Here is a 13,815-nt window from a genome sequence, read left to right on the forward strand (position 1 = left end):
TCCAGGGATCCTGTACATCTCTTGCCCAAGCCTGGGCGAAGAGAGAGAGCCTGCCCCCCACTAGATCCGTCTCCGGAAAGGGGGCCCTGTCTTCATGCTGTCTTAGGGGCGGAAGTAGGCTTTCTGGCCTGCTTGCCCTTGTTCCATGACTGGTTGCCTTTCCAACCCTGTCTGTAACAAGCAGTAGTTCCTTCCTGTTTTGGAGCGGAGGAAGTTGATGCTGCTCCTGCCTTGAAATTACGAAAGGCACGAAAATTAGACTGTTTGGCCTTCGATTTGGCCCTGTCCTGAGGAAGGGTGTGGCCCTTACCTCCAGTAATGTCAGCAATAATTTCCTTCAAGCCGGGCCCGAATAAGGTCTGCCCTTTGAAAGGAATGTTTAGTAATTTAGACTTAGAAGTTACATCTGCTGACCAGGATTTAAGCCATAGCGCTCTGTGCGCCTGTATGGCGAATCCGGAATTCTTAGCCGTAAGTTTGGTTAAATGCACTACGGCATCCGAAACAAACACATTAGCCAGCTTAAGGGTTCTAATCTTGCTCAAAGACTCATCCAATGGTGCTGTGCGAATCGCCTCTTCCAGAGACTCAAACCAGAATGCCGCTGCAGCAGTGACAGGCGCAATGCATGCAAGAGGCTGTAATATAAAACCTTGTTGAACAAACATTTTCTTAAGATAACCCTCTAATTTTTTATCCATTGGATCTGAGAAAGCACAGCTATCCTCCACCGGGATAGTGGTACGCTTGGCTAAAGTAGAAACTGCTCCCTCCACCTTAGGGACCGTCTGCCATAAGTCTCGTGTGGTGGCGTCTATAGGGAACATTTTTCTAAATATCGGAGGAGGGGAAAAAGGCACACCGGGTCTATCCCACTCCTTACTAATAATCTCTGTAAGCCTCTTTGGTATAGGAAAAACGCCAGTACACACCGGTACCGCGTAGTATTTATCCAGCCTACATAATTTCTCTGGGATTGCCACCGTGTCACAATCATTCAGAGCCGCTAACACCTCCCCTAGCAACACGCGGAGGTTCTCAAGCTTAAATTTAAAATTTGAAATTTCTGAATCCGGTCTCCCCGAATCAGATCCGTCACCCACAGAATGAAGCTCTCCGTCCTCATGTTCTGCAAATTGTGACGCAGTATCAGACATGGCTCTCGTGTCATCGGCGCGCTCTGTCCTTAACCCAGAACTGTTGCGCTTGCCTCTTAACTCGGGCATATTGTATAATACTTCTTTCATAACATTAGCCATATCATGTAAAGTGATTTGTAAGGGCCTTGATGTACTTGGCGCCTCAATCTCACGCACCTCCCGAGCGGGAGACCAAGGTACTGACACGTGAGGAGAGTTAGACGGCATAACTGCCCCCTCGTTGTCCGGTGATAATTTTTTTATCGGTACAGATTGACTTTTCAAAGTAATATCAATACAATTGGTACACATATTTCTATTGGGCTCCACATCGGCTTTTAAACATAATGAACAAGCAGATTCCTCTGTATCAGACATGTTTAAACAGACTAGCAATGAAGCTAGCAAGCTTGGAAATTACTTTCAATAAGTTCACAAGCAATATAAAAAACGCTGCAGCGCTTTTAAAAAACACAGTTGAATAACAAAGAACTAATTCAGTTATAGTCAACAATTCTTTAAATGTATTAATTAGCAGAGGATTGCACCCATTAGCAACAGGATGATTAACCCCTCAGTACCCAAAAAAACGGATATCAAATTAATATTAAACGTTTTTATCACAGTCTAACACACTGTCACAGGTCTGCTGTGACTGATTACCTCCCTCAAAAACGAATTTTGAAGACCCCTGAGCTCTCTAGAGACGTCCTGGATCAAGGAGGAAGAAGCAGGAAGACTGTGCTAGAATTTAACTGCGCAACAAGGCGCTAAAAAAAGGCCCCTCCCGCTCATTTACAACAGTGGGAGACCTGATATAACGGTTTCTATGCAGAAATATACGTTAGCCATGTGGAAAAAAATTCATGCCCAAAAGGATTTGTCACCAAAGTACCTCACAAAAACGAATAACATGCCAGTAAACGTTTTTTTTGTGTTTTTTAAAAAAAAAAAAAACATCTTTTAATGTCATGCAAAGTTATCACTAAGCCTGCTACCAGTCGCTTCCACTGCAGATAAGGCTTAAGCATTATTTCAGTATTAACAGTATTTTCTCAGTCAAATTCTAGTCCCTAGAAAATAACTCTACTGTGCATACATTCATCAGCCTGATACCAGTCACTACTACTGCATTTAAGGCTGTACTTACATCATACGGGTAACAGCAGTGTTTTCTTAGTCAATTCCATTCCCAGAAAATATTGTACTGCACATACCTCATTTGCGGGGGACCCCGCATGCTATTCCCATGTTCTGAAGTTACCCTACTCCTCAGAATGTCGAGAACAGCCAGTGGATCTTAGTTACGCCTGCTAAGATCATAGAAAAACTCAGGCAGTTTCTTCTTCCAAATACTGCCTGAGATAGAAAAACAGCACACTCCGGTGCCATTTAAAATAACAAACTTTTGATTGAAGAATAATTAAGTAAAAACTCCAACTCCTCCCGCGACCTCCTTCTTTGTTGAGGGTTGCAAGAGAATGACTGGGTATGACATGTGAGGGGAGGAGCTATATAGCAGCTCTGCTTGGGTGATCCTCTTGCAACTTCCTGTTGGGAAGGAGAATATATCCCATAAGTAATGGATGACCCGTGGACTGAACACACTTAACAAGAGAAAAGCAAGTTTAGGTAGCGGATATGGCCATTCCAAAAAGTACGCTAAGAATATGAAATTTATGTGCACAGATAAAAATATATAAATGTTAAAACATATAAGTGTCAGGCGCATACATTCCAGAATAATAATATATATATATGAATGATATAGCAACAAGACAAAATATATTTGCAAGACAGAAAAAAGCGGCAAAAAGTTGTTATACAAGTGGCTAATAGTTATTGCCCAAATGGGTAGTGGAGCATATAGTCTCTAGTGAGGGATTAGTAGGATCGAAGTGTTTTATTGATTCAAAGAGAAGTGCTGTTGTCCATTACTCACTTTTGCCGTACAGTTTGTTATTTGTTTGTTTATCCTTGTAGTTTCACCAGGCGTTAATATCAGATAGACTGATATTGGGTCTTGTCTCTTATAGTCCAAGCTGTTAGTGCTTTAACGTTGTTTGGCAGAAGAATGGTCCTATAGGTCTTCTGTAAGAACGGGTCGGTTCTTATGGGTCCGTGACCAGTTCTGTGCTTGGTTGATTCCTTTGGTGGTGGGTGTCAGCAAGTAGAATCCCCTCCGAGTTGGAGGTATGAAGTGGAGCCGATTGACAGTTACCTGTGGCGGTCAGTGACCGTGTCTCTAGAAAGCGGTTTCTTATATGGGTAAGTCTCGGCAGGTAGAAATCCCTCTGCAATATTAGTCCGCAAAAAAAAAAAAAAAGAAAGAAAGAAGAAAACCTAAAGAGCTTGTCCTTGGCGGTAAGTAACCATATCCCTGGTTTGCGGTTTCTTTAAGGGTGGGTGTCAACAGGATAGAATTTCCTCCAATCTTTCGGCTCGTTGGTGGGTCGGGTAGAGAAATTCCTTGTAGAGTCGATGTCTGCTAGTGTTGAAAAGATCCTCCTATTTTCAAATGCGCCCGGCAAAGAACTTGGCTGAGTTTGGACGTATACAACTTCTTAGAGCTCCCAGAATGCAACGCGTTTCAGCCTCTCTGCCTTTTTTTTTGCGGACTAATATTGCAGAGGAATTTCTACCTGCCAAGACTTACCCATATAAGAAACCGCTTTCTAGAGACACGGTCACTGACCGCAAGAGGTAACTGTCAATCGGCTCCACTTCATACCTCCAACTCGGAGGGGATTCTACTTGCCGACACCCACCACCAAAGGAATCAACCAAGCACAGAACTGGTCACGGACCCATAAGAACCGACCCATTCTTACAGAAGACCTATAGGACCATTCTACTGCCAAACAACGTTAAAGCACTTACAGCTTGGACTATAAGGGACAAGACCCAATATCAGTCTATCTGATATTAACGCCTGGTGAAACTACAAGGAAAAGTAACCAATAATAACGGGAGGATAAACAAACAAATAACAAACAGTACGGCAAAAGTGAGTAATGGACAACAGCACTTCTCTTTGAATCAATAAAACACTTTGATCCTACTAATCCCTCACTAGAGACTATATGCTCCACTACCCATTTGGGCAATAACTATTAGCCACTTGTATAACGACTTTTTGCCGCTTTTTTTCTGTCTTGCAAATATGTTTTGTCTTGTTGCTATATCATTCATATATATATATTATTACTCTGGAATGTATGCGTCTGACACTTATATGTTTTAACATTTATATATTTTTATCTGTGCACATAAATTTCATATTCTTAGCGTAATTTTTGGAATGGCCATATATGCTACCTAAACTTGCTTTTTTAAACTTACTTCTAAATTTATGTTTTACCTATAAATTTATGTTTTACCTATGTGTTTATACCAATAAATTCTTAACTTGAGCTTTATCAGTTGAGTTTTATTGGTTGAATTTAATTCATTGTATTCTGCATTTTTAATCACACCCAGATAATTTATCCCAGTTTTTACCACTTAGGTAAATCATTTTTAATACTACTGGTTTATTTATTATTATTTCAAAGACAGGGGTATTGAGAAATAGCTTATCTAGCGCTCCCTTCTTAACCTTTTTGTATTTCTGCCTTTCTTTTTGGTATATGTAGAGCAGAGCTTTCCAAACTTTTCATGTTGGTGACGCACTTTTTAGACCTACATCATTTCGCGACACAGTAATTCAGTTGTACTAGCAAACAGGAGGTTAAACTAACTTGTTTTAAGAGATACGGACACATACATAAATTATATAATAACAAAATGTATTTACAAGTAACAGTAAGTATGTGCAAGAATTAAAAAAGTTTAATAACACCAATAGCTACTTACTATTTTAATGGGATGTATGAGGTTGATGGGATGAACACAATTTCTGAATATTTGGTGGAATATTAGATAAAGACACTTGCATTTCATCATCAACCATTTTTAAGCTTCCACTTCCTATCCATACATCAAGAGCAGGAGCAGCAATGCACTACTGGGAGCTAGCTTCAATAAAACCCCACTGACTTCAGCTCAGCGTTTAAGCTGCGGCCCTCAGAGCTCGGTGAGTCCGATTGACTACTGCCCGCGCTGCATACACACTACTGTCCAACTCACTGACTACACATGCAGTCACGAGCCAACTAAGGAGACTACGTGTGCAGTCAGGAGCCAATGTGCTGCCAATGGGAATAGTTTCAGTTCCCACTGAGCTGCGCCAATAGGTTAAGATGATCTGTGTCCCCCTAGGTATCAATCACGAGTCAACCATGTGATATGCGTAGCAGGCAGGCGGAAAGTCAGAAACCAAAAAAAATTATTTTTAAAAATTTGTGCTGAAGCAGGGACACACCTACACACTGCTGCCGACACACTAGTGTGTCCCGACACACAGTTTGGAAAGCACTGATGTAGAGGGTCACATATATTAGGGTAGCCTTTCCTTTTCTGGCACATTTCTTATCTAATCCTAGCTAGTGTACTTAAAGAAGCAACCATGCACTTCTGGGAGCTAGCTGAACAAATTGGGTTTCATGTCCCTTTACAGAATAGATTAAACTGTAGAAAAAGGAGCAAGGAAAGGAAAACATTAGCTAAATAAAGAACAAGCAGATATACACACAGAAGAGAGACAGACAAAACACAAGAGGGACAAAAAAGTAGAAATACATGGCAATGTGAGTTAGAAGCCAGATGCCGGCGATTTACACCAACCATCTTTACCTATTTTTGGTAAAAGGAGAAATAAGAGAGCAATAAGCAGAATAGAAGTCACATGAACAATAGAAAGAAAAAATTAACTATAAATAAAGAGAGATATATACAAAGAAGAGGACAGAAGAAATCCAGAGGGGAAAGGCAAAGTAAAGACTATAAAAGGCAGACTGGTGGGGGGGGGGGGGGGGGCGGCTCCTCTGACACATGCGGGAGTTTGCTCTCGGATCGCTCATGGCAAGAAACACATCAGAGGCTCCTGCGGTACTTTTATATATATCAGTAGTAAAATCCAATGTGACAGAGGAGGGGGTGTTGATACAGACAACAGCAGGAAGCAGCTCAGCTCCTATCACTTTAACTCACTGCACAATGTCAGACCCAAACACACTCCTTGTGCTGTTTGTTTGATTTTCTTGGACCATATCATAAAAATGACTACTATAAATATTCATCAAAATTACAAGTTGTGAGTAAATAACGCAAAACAAATGAGCAGTATCGCACTCTCCATAGCGCTGCCATTACAAGTTACTGAAAAACCTTGTTTTGCTGTGCGATATGGTGGGATAAGCTCCATACCGCACAAAACCCATAAAGCCTTCCCCATTCATGTCTAAATACCCGCATCGCTAACACCTAAACAAAGTTATTAACCCCTAAACCGCCGCCCCCCATCGCTACTACTGTAATAAACCTATTAACCCCTAAACTGCCGGCCCCCCACATCGCTACTAATAAAATAAACCAATTAACCCCTAAACCGTCATCCCCCACAAAGCAATAAATCTAATTAAACTATTAACCCCTAAACCGCCATTCCCCACAATGCAAATAACTAATTTAATCACTAAGCCCCCTAACCTAACACCCCCTAAATTAACCACAATTACATAAAATAAAAAAATACTAAGTTAAAATTAAAATAAAAAATCCTAACATTACTTAAAAAAACCCTAAGATTAAATTAAAATAAATAAATCTAAAATTACAAAAAATAAAAAAAAATTACCTCAAAAAATACTAAGTCCCCCCTAACAGTACACCCCCCCCACCCACCAAACCCCCCAAAATCAAAAAAACCTAACACTAAAAAAACCTAAGCTACCCATTGTCCCTAAAGGGGCATTTGTATGGGCATTGCCCTTAAAAGGGCAATCAGCTATTTTGCAGCCCATTAAAATAAAAAAATCCCTAATCTAAACCCCCCCCCCCAAAAAAAAGCCTAAGTCTAACCCCTAAATAGGTACTCACCGTTCCTGAAGTCCGGCGGGGAAGGTCTTCTTCCAGGTGGTGAAGGTCTTCTTCCAGGCGGCGACATCTTCATCCAGCTCAGGGACCTCTTCTATCTTCATCCAGGGCGAAGGAGACGCAGAGCGAAGGTGGCTGCGAAACAGGACCGGCAGCCACGGAGCCATCCAGCGTGGAGGATCCTATTCATGTTGTAATGCTCGTGGGATACTCCTCTATCAGACCGAACTCGGCCAGTAGTCTTGTTATCCCGGCGTCGAGCTGGAATGATAGAGAATATCCCAGAACAGAGAAGGTTTGCAAAATGAGGTAAGCAGCACTCACCACAGGCAGGACAGTCCTCGGTGGCAGCAGGCAAGAAACCAGAGAAAGCTAGTTCAGGGGGAAACCACCAGAAAGGTCAGATAGGCAGGACCTGGCAACAGCAAGGCAGTCCAAAAGGCAAACCACTAGGATGGTCAGGGAGGCAGGGTTTGGCAACAGTAAGGCAATCCAGAGCAATAGGGGTTAACAGTCAGAGTGGTCAGGCAAGCAGAGTTCAGCAGCAGTATATCAATCCAGAAGTAAAGCGTAAACAGGTAGAGTGGTCAGACAAGCAAGGGTTCAGCAGCATTATATCAATCCAGCAGTTAAGGGGTAAACAGGCAGAGTAGTCAGACAAGCAAGGGTTCAGCAGCAGTATATCAATCTAGTAGTTAAGGGGTAAACAGGCAGAGTGGTCAGACAAGGAAGGGTCAACAACAAAATAACAGTCCAGCATAATAATCAATAACACCCTGGAGAACAGTAAGTAACACCTCTACTTGGGCAGTGATAGGTAGGACTGAAGTTACTTACATAGGCGCCGGATTCGCGCCAGAGGAGATCCTGACCGGCTTCTGAATGAGGAAGCGTGCTGCGATGACGTCACCACCACACGCGGAGAGGAGCTGACTCCCCCTAGGCAATGAGCAGTCAGCAGGCGCCACGTCCCTTTCAACAGCGAGAGCGGCGCAACATAGTCCCCCTCTCAAGGGTTCCCTCCGGGAATCAGAGTCGGCCTCAAAGGATTTGCAGCATGGAATCTAGAGACCAAAAATGGAGCATGCACATCACAGGCAGGAACCCAGGAACGATCCGCCACAGAGTAAACCTTCCAATGTACCAAATACTGCAGTTGCCTGCGCCTTTATCTGGAGTCCAGGATCTTAGTAACCTCATATTCAGGGTCACCACGGACCAGGAGCGGAGGAGGAGGAGCTTGGAGCCGGGTATATCTGTTTTTGATGTAAGGCTTGAGTAGTGAGATGTGGAAGACTGGGTGTATGCGCAGGGTTTTGGGCAAGGCCACTTTGAGACAGTCTTTTTAGGACTTTGTAAGGACCAATAAACCTAGGCCCCAATTTGCGACAGGGTTGATCTAGACGAATATGTCGAGTAGAGACCCAAACACGTTCACCTATAGAGATGGCACGTACAGATGCTCTATGACGATCAGCAAACTTTTTATATCTAGAGACAGCTGAACGTAGCTGAGAGCGAATACGTTGCCAATGAGTGGTGAGTTCAGTAACGTGTTGGTCTGCAGCAGGAACCCCAGTGGACTGATCAGAAAGAGGGAAGACACAAGGTTGATACCCTGCTGCGGCTTGAAATGGAGAACATCGAAGAGAAGAGTGCCAAAGAGTGTTTCTTGCCAGCTTCGCTAGGGGTAACAACTCGGACCAGTTGGTATGAAGGGCGTTGACAAAGATATGCCTCAAGATCCTGGTTTACTCTCTCAGTTAGTCCACTGGTCTGAGTATGGTAGCCAGAAGACAAGGAAACAGTGGTTCCAATCAACTTGCAAAAGGCTCTCCAAAAGGTAGAGATGAATTGTGGACCTCTGTCGCAAACAATATTCACAGGAATGCCATGAAGTCGTACCACATGCAAGAGAAAAAGAGATGATAATTCTTGGACAGAAGGCAGTTTTGTTAGGGGTACAAAATGAGCCAGTCTGGAGAACCGATATACCACAACCCAGATAACTGTATGGTGGTCAGAAGGGGGGAGGTCCACAATGAAGTCCATAGTTACGTGTGTCCATGGTTGTTTGGGAATGGACAATGGTTGGAGCAAGCCAGGAGGCAAGAATTGGGGAGTTTTGTTGGCAGTACAAGTTGTGCAGGCTGTCACATAATCCTGAGCATCAGACTTCATAGTAGGCCACCATACATGTTGGGAAAGATGCTTAAAAGTCCTAGTCACACCAGGATGTCCTGAGAGTTTACTGTCATGACAGTACAGTACAGGAGTGCGTAGGTTCAGAGGTACAAAAAAGATATCAGAAGCCACAGGGGCTTCCGGAGGTTTACTAGACTGGGCGCGTTTCAGTCTTTGAAGAAGGGTGGTATTTAAATGAGCAGCCACACAGGAGGGAGGTATGATGTGTTCAATAGGAGCTTCAGAGGAATCACCTGAGTGAAGGAACTGACGGGAAAGGGCATCCGCCTTCTTGTTTTTGGTCCCAGAAAGATGAGAGACCACAAAGTTAAAACGGGAAAAGGCCCACCTGTCGAGGATTGAGTCGATGAGCAGTCTCTAGGTAAGTCAGATTCTTGTGGTCGGTGAGAATTTGAATGCGATTAACGGTGCCTTCCAACCAATGACCCCATTCAGTCAAGGCCATCTTAATGGCTAAGAGTTCACGATTACCCACATCGTAATTACTCTCTGCAGAAGTAAAACGTTTGGAGAAAAAGGCTACAGGGTGCGACTTGGAGGTTAAAGGATCCCTTTGGGTTAGAACTGCTCCATCCCCTATCTCGAATGCATCAACCTCTAAAGTGAACTGTAGGTGAGGATCAGGATGATGGAGCACAGGAGCAGAACAGAAAGTCTTTTTAAGACGAGTGAAGGCATATATGGCCTCAGTCTTTGTTCCGATTCGTCAATTCCGTGAGAGGAGCGACTGTTTGAGAAAAGTTCTTTATAAACTTGCGGTATTAATTGGAGAACCCCAAGAATCTCTGCAATTCCTTTAATGAAGTAGGTTGAGGCCACTCTAAAACTGCGGTGAGTTTAGCAGGATGGCAAAACCTTCTTTCGAGATGACATAACCAAGGAACTGGATCTGAACTTGGTCAAACTCACATTTTTCGAGTTTGGCTACTAAAGAATTGTCTCTTAGACATTGAAGTACCTGTCTCACGTGCTTATGATGCTCCTCCAGAGTGGAAGAGAAAATAAGGATGTCATCCAGGTAGAGGATGAAAGTGCGATTGAGGAGGTCATGGAAGACATCATTGACAAATGCTTGGAAGACTACAGGGGCGTTACACAGTCCAAACGGCATTACGAGGTATTCCTAATGCCCTGATCTTGTGTTGAAGGCGGTCTTCCATTCATGGCCTGGGAAGATACGGATCAGATTGTATGCCCCACGTAAGTCCAGCTTGGTGAAGAAGCAAGCTCTATGACTCACTCTATGAGTGAGTCATAGAGCTCGGTGATCAAAGGAATGGGATAGCGGTTCTTTATAGTTATATTGTTCAAGGCCCTGTAGTCGATGCAGGGTCTGAGCCCACCATCCTTGTTACTGATGAAAAAGGAGGAGAGGAGGAAGGCCGAATGAAACTTTTAGCTAGGTTCTCTTGGATATACTCCTCCATGGATTTGGTTTCGGCTTTGGAAAGTGGATAAGTCCTCCCTTTAGGAAGTGGGGCTCCGGGAAAGAGGTCAATTTTGCAGTCATACGGACGGTGGGGTGGTAGCACGTTGGCTGCTTTTTTCTCAAACACATCTGCGAAGTCCGTATATACTGAGGAAGGGTTTGGAGGAGTCTGTATGCTGGCTATGGGGATGCGGAGCAGAGAAGTGACTTTAGCAAGGCAGTAATGGAAACAGGAGGTACCCAGGATGCCAGTTGTCCTTCAGCCCAGTGGAACTGTGGATTGTGTATATGAAGCCAAGGAAGGCCAAGGTTCCATCCAGAGTAGTTATTTTGAGACAATGGCCTCTAGTTATCAAAGTCTGGCGGACCTGATCCGACACTGCGGATCTCCGCCCCCCTGCAGACTCGTGGCCAATGGGCCCCAAGCAGGGGGGTGTCGAACAACCCGATCGTACTCGATCGGGTTGATTTCCGGCGATGTCTGACAGCTGCTTTATAACTGCTGTTTCTGGCGAGCCTTCAGGCTCGCCAGAAACACGGGGCATCAAGCTCCATTTGGAGCTTGATACATATGCCCCCATGTCTTTTCTGCAGAAGAGGCAAGCCAGCTTCAGTCATAAAACGGTGATCCAGAAAGTTTTCAGCTGCCCCTGAATCAATGAAGGCTTGAGTGTGGACAGTATTCTGAAGGAAGGTAAGGGTTACAAGTACCAGAATCCGAGTGGAATGAGGGTATTTAGTAGTGATCATGCTTAGAGGTATCCCAGTGTTATCCCCTAAGCATTGGCTTTTCCCAGCTGAATGTCACAGTTCTTTAGTTGGTGGTGTTAGATCCACAATAAAAGCATAGTCTCAATCTCCTTCTTCTCTGCCTTTCAGATTCTGAAGGTTTGAAGGAGGAGATATCCATGGGTTCCTCCACTGGGGTAACTGGAGCTGTTGAAGGTGTAGAGGATACTGCCGAAACCGGACAAATAGGAGGACGGGAGGGAAGGACCCTCCTAGTTCTGTCTCTCTCGGCTTGTCTCTTCTGGAAGCGAGAGTCCAGACTGATACAAAGCATTATAAAGTCATCCAAAGAAGAAGGAACATCACGATAAGTGAGTTCATCTTTGATGCGTTCATGCAGACCCCTCCTAAAGGCTGCCTTGAGAGCACTGTCATCCCAAGTGGTTTCAAGTGCCAAGATGCGAAACTTGATGGCGAATTGTGTCACAGTTCTATTGCCCTGGCGGAGGTCCAGGAGAGAAAATTCTGCAGCAGAGGTAGGGCCCGAAGTCCAAAACACAGAAGATAATGCAGAAATTAAAGCATCAGCGTCATGCAGAAGTGGAGTGTTCTGTTCCAAAAGGGGAGAGACCCAGGCTAGGGCCTTGTCTTTCAGTAAGGAAATGATAAAGGTGATCCTTGACTGGTGAGACTGAAAGGTGTGAGGATTATTGCGGAAATGCAGCCTGCATTGGTTAAGAAAACCCCTGCAATCAGTAGTACCTTCATATTTGTCAGGCAATGGTATCCGGGGTATACTTCCAGAAGCAGAGGAAGAAGCCAGAGTACTAGGAGCAGAGGCTAGCGGTACAACAACAGGAGCGGTATTCTTCGCTGTAACTAGTAAAGAGAGTTGAGCTGGTTATAGCCGCTAGCTTGGAATCCATATTTTGCAACTGTGTGGTATGGGTTCCCAACATCTGTCTCTGAAGATAAACTGCTCGTGCCACCTCATCTAGCTCCATGGCCCAAGTATAATGTAATGCTCGTGGGATACTCCTCTATCAGACCGAACTTGGACAGTAGTCTTGTTATCCCGGCGTCCAGACGGAATGATAGGGAATATCCCAGAGCAGAGAAGGTTTGCAAGATGAGGTAAGCAGCACTCACCACAGGCAGGAAACCAGAGAAAGGTAGTTCAGGGGTAAACCACCAGAAAGGTCAGATAGGCAGGACCTGGCAATAGCAAGGCAGTCCAGAGGCAAACCACTAAGATGGTCAGACAGGCAGGGTTTGGCAACAGTAAGGCAATCCAGAGCAATAGGGGTTAACAGGCAGAGTGGTCAGACAAGCAGAGTTCAGCAGCGGTATATCAATCCAGCAGTTAAAGGGGCAGTAAACCTAAAAAATAATGTAATATAATTCTGCACATAGTGCAGAATTATATTACATTATCTTAGCGCTAACTTTATACTTTAAAGTATTGCAGGCATACTTTATTATTTATTATTTTTCAGACCACCACTCAGTGCTCTACTGAGCAGGTCTGGCATTTTGTCTAAGCGCATCTGGGCAGCTGTCTAGTCACAGCCGGGCCCAATCGTGCCATTACACTCAATGTAGCTCGCTCCCAGAGCAGTGGCCTAAATTTTTTTTTTTAATAAAATATGCCTGCATTACTTTAAAGTAACTTTAAAGTTAGCGCTAAGATAATGTAATATAATTCTGCACTATGTGCAGAATTATATTACATTATTTTTTTAGGTTTACTGCCCCTTTAAAGGGTAAAAAGGTAGAGTGGTCAGACAAGCAAGGGTTCAGCAGCATTATATCAATCCAGCAGTTAAAGGGTAAACAGGCAGAGTAGTCAGACAAGCAAGGGTCCAGCAGCAGTATATCAATCCAGCAGTTAAGGGGTAAACTGGCAGAGTGGTCAGACAAGCAAGGGTTCAGCAGCAGTATATCAATCCAGCAGTTAAGGGGTAAACAAGCAGAGTGGTCAGACAAGCAAGGGTCAGCAACAAAATAACAGTCCAGCATAAGAATCAATAACACCCAGGGGAACAGTAAGTAACACCTATACTTGGGCAGTGATAGGTAGGACTGAAGTTACTTACATAGGCACCGGATTTGCGCCACAGGAGATCCTGACTGGCTTCTGAATGAGGAAGCGTGCATCGATGACGTCACCGCCGCACGCAGAGAGGAGCCGACTCCCCCCTAGGCAACGAGCAGACAGCAAGCGCTGCGTCCCTAGCAACAGCTAGAGCGGCATGTGGTCGCTGCCGCACATTGAAGCTTGAATGCAAGGTACCCGTTTTATATTTGGGGTACCTTGCATTCCTATTGTTTAAAAAA

General features: G+C 44.1%; 1 protein-coding gene across 1 annotated transcript in view; it reads right to left on the reverse strand.

Moving 5' to 3' along the window:
* The window catches only part of NPAS3 (neuronal PAS domain protein 3), a 535,722-nt gene that overhangs the window by 101,484 nt on the left and 420,423 nt on the right, over positions 1-13,815 (reverse strand). The window lies entirely within an intron of this gene.

The sequence above is a fragment of the Bombina bombina genome, chromosome 1, assembly GCF_027579735.1.
Source record: "Bombina bombina isolate aBomBom1 chromosome 1, aBomBom1.pri, whole genome shotgun sequence".
Taxonomy (NCBI): Eukaryota; Metazoa; Chordata; class Amphibia; order Anura; family Bombinatoridae; genus Bombina; species Bombina bombina.